The sequence below is a fragment of the Hemiscyllium ocellatum genome, assembly GCF_020745735.1.
Source record: "Hemiscyllium ocellatum isolate sHemOce1 chromosome 27 unlocalized genomic scaffold, sHemOce1.pat.X.cur. SUPER_27_unloc_1, whole genome shotgun sequence".
NCBI classification, from domain to species: domain Eukaryota; kingdom Metazoa; phylum Chordata; class Chondrichthyes; order Orectolobiformes; family Hemiscylliidae; genus Hemiscyllium; species Hemiscyllium ocellatum.
Genome location: NW_026867476.1, coordinates 3,175,700 through 3,178,714, shown reverse-complemented (window position 1 = coordinate 3,178,714; position 3,015 = coordinate 3,175,700).

Here is a 3,015-nt window from a genome sequence, read left to right as displayed (position 1 = left end):
GGAATTGCAGTGGGAGAGGGATTCCCTGAGATTCTTTAGAGAGAGGAGGAAAACTCTAGTGATGGAGAGGGATAAGTGTGCACTGCAGGGCAGGAGATATAGCTGGGGACAGGGAAATTATGATGCGGTGAGGCATGACTTAGGATGTGTGGATTGGAAAAATAGGCTTCAAGGGAAGGACACAAATGACATGTGGAGCTTGTTCAAGGAGCAGCTATTGGGTGTCCTTGATAAGTATGTACCAGTCAGGCAGGGAGGAAAGGGTCTTGTGAGGGAGCCGTGGTTTAATAAGGAATTGGAATCCCTTGTAAAAGGGAAGAGGGCAGCCTATATAAAGATGAGGCGTGAAGGTTCAGTTGGGGTGATTGAGAGTTATAAGGTAGCCAGGAAGGATCTAAAGAGAGAGCTAAGAGCAGCGAGAAGGGGACATGAAAAGTCCTTGGTTGGTAGGATTAGGGAAAACCCTAAGTCTTTCTATAGGTATGTCAGGAATAAAAGGATGACTAGGGTAGGTATCGGTCCAGTCAAGGATAGTAGAGGGAAGTTGTGCGTGGAGGCGGAGAGATTGGAGAGACACTAAATCAATATTTTCCATCAGTATTCACTCAGGAACAGGACATTGTTGCTGATGTGAATATTGAGTCACAAGTGATTAGAATGGATGGTTTTGAGGTATGTAGGGAAGAGGTCCGGGGAATACTGGAAAGGGTGAAAATAGATAAGTCCCCTGGGCCTGATGGCATTTATCCTAGGATCCTCTGGGAAGCTAGGTAGGAGATAGCAGAGCCATTGGCCTTGATTTTTATGTCGTCGTTGTCTACGGGAATAGTGCCAGAAGACTGGAGGATAGCGAATGTGGTCCCCTTGTTCAAGAAGGGGAATAGGGATAGCCCGAGTAACTATAGGCCAGTGAGTCTCACTTCTGTTTTGGGCAAAGTCTTAGAGAGAATTGTAAGGGATAGGATTTATGAACATCTGGACAGGAATAATGTGATCAAGGATAGTCAGCATGGTTTTGTGAAGGGCAGGTCATGCCTCACAAACCTTATTGAATTCTTTGAGAAGGTGACTAAGGAGGTGGACGAGGGTAAAGCAGTAGATGTGGTGTATATGGATTTTAGCAAGGCGTTCGATAAGGTACCCCATGATAGGCTACTGCAAAAATTACGGAGGTATGGCATTGAGGGTGCATTAGAGGTTTGGATTAGGAATTGGCTGGCTGGAAGGAGACAGAGGGTAGTAGTTGATGGTAAAGGTTCATCTTGGAGAGCAGTTACTAGCGGTGTTCCACAAGGATCTGTTTTGGGACCATTGCTGTTTGTCATTTTTATAAATGACCTGGAGGATTGGCTTGAAGACTGGGTGAGCAAGTTTGCGGATGATACGAAAGTCGGTGGAGTGGTGGACAGTGAAGAAGGATGTGGCAGGTTACAGCGGGATATATGTAAGTTGCAGAGCTGGGCAGAAAGGTGGCAAATGGAGTTCAATGTAGCTAAGTGTGAAGTCATTCACTTTGGTAGGAGTAACAAGAAGATGGATTACTGGGCTAATGGTAGACTACTTGGTAGTGTGGATGAGCAGAGGGATCTTGGTGTCCATGTACACAGATCTCTGAAAGTTGCCACCCAGGTAAATAGTGCTGTGAAGAAGGCATATGGCGTACTGGGCTTTATTGGTAGAGGAATTGAGTTCCGGAGTCCTGAGGTCATGTTGCAGTTTTTAGATTAGATTAGATTAGATTTACAGTGTGGAAACAGGCCCTTCGGCCCAACAAGTCCACACCGACCCGCCGAAGCGCAACCCACCCATACCCCTACATTTACCCCTTACCTAACACTACGGGCAATTTAGCTTGGCCAATTCACCTGACCCCCGCACATCTTTGGACTGTGGGAGGAAACCGGAGCACCCGGAGGAAACCCACGCAGACACGGGGAGAACGTGCAAACTCCACACAGTCAGTCGCCTGAGTCGGGAATTGAACCCGGGTCTACAGGCGCTGTGAGGCAGCAGTGCTAACCACTGTGCCACCGTGCCGCCCGAAAGTTGTATAAGACTCTGATGCGGCCGCATCTGGAGTATTGTGTGCAGTTTTGGTTGCCATACTATAGGAAGGATGTGGAGGCACTGGAACGGGTGCAGAGGAGGTTTACCAGGATGTTACCTGGCATGGTAGGAAGATCGTATGAGGAAAGGCTGAGGCACTTGGGGCTGTTTTCATTGGAGAAAAGAAGGTTTAAGGGAGATTTGATAGAGGTGTACAAGATGATTAGGGGTTTAGATAGGGTTGACAGTGAGAACCTTTTTCCGCGTATGGAGTCAGCTGTTACTAGGGACACAGCTTTAAATTAAGGGGTGGTAGGTATCGGACAGATGTTAGGGGTAGTTTCTTCACTCAGCGGGTTGTGAGTTCATGGAATGCCCTGCCAGTAACAGTGGTGGACTCTCCCTCTTTATGGTCATTCAAGCGGGCATTGGATAAGCATATGGAGGTTATTGGGCTAGTGTAGGTTAGGTAGGCTTCGGTCAGCGCAACATCGAGGGCTGAAGAGCCTGTACTGCGCTGTATTTTTCTATGTTCTAAGGCAGGCATCCTTGCAAGAGGATTCGCAGTAGGGTCCCTCACCACCAGATGCCTGAAGGAAGAACGCCTCATCTTCCGCCTCGGAACACTTCAACCCCAGGGCATCAATGTGGACTTCAACAGTTTCCTCATTTCCCCTTCCCCCACCTCACCCTAGTTCCAAATTTCCAGCTCAGCACTGTCCCCATGACTTGTCCGACCTGCCAATCTCCTTTTTCACCTATCCACTCCACCCTCTCCTCCCTGACCTATCACCTTCATCCCCTCCCCCACTCACCTATTGTACTCTGTGCTACTTTCTCTCCACCCCACCCTTGCTCCTCAGCCCCCCTCCCTCACCCTCCCCACCCCAAACCACCCCCACCCACCCCTCCTCACCCCCACCCACTTTCCTCACCTCACCCACTTACCTCACCCACTTTCCTCACCTC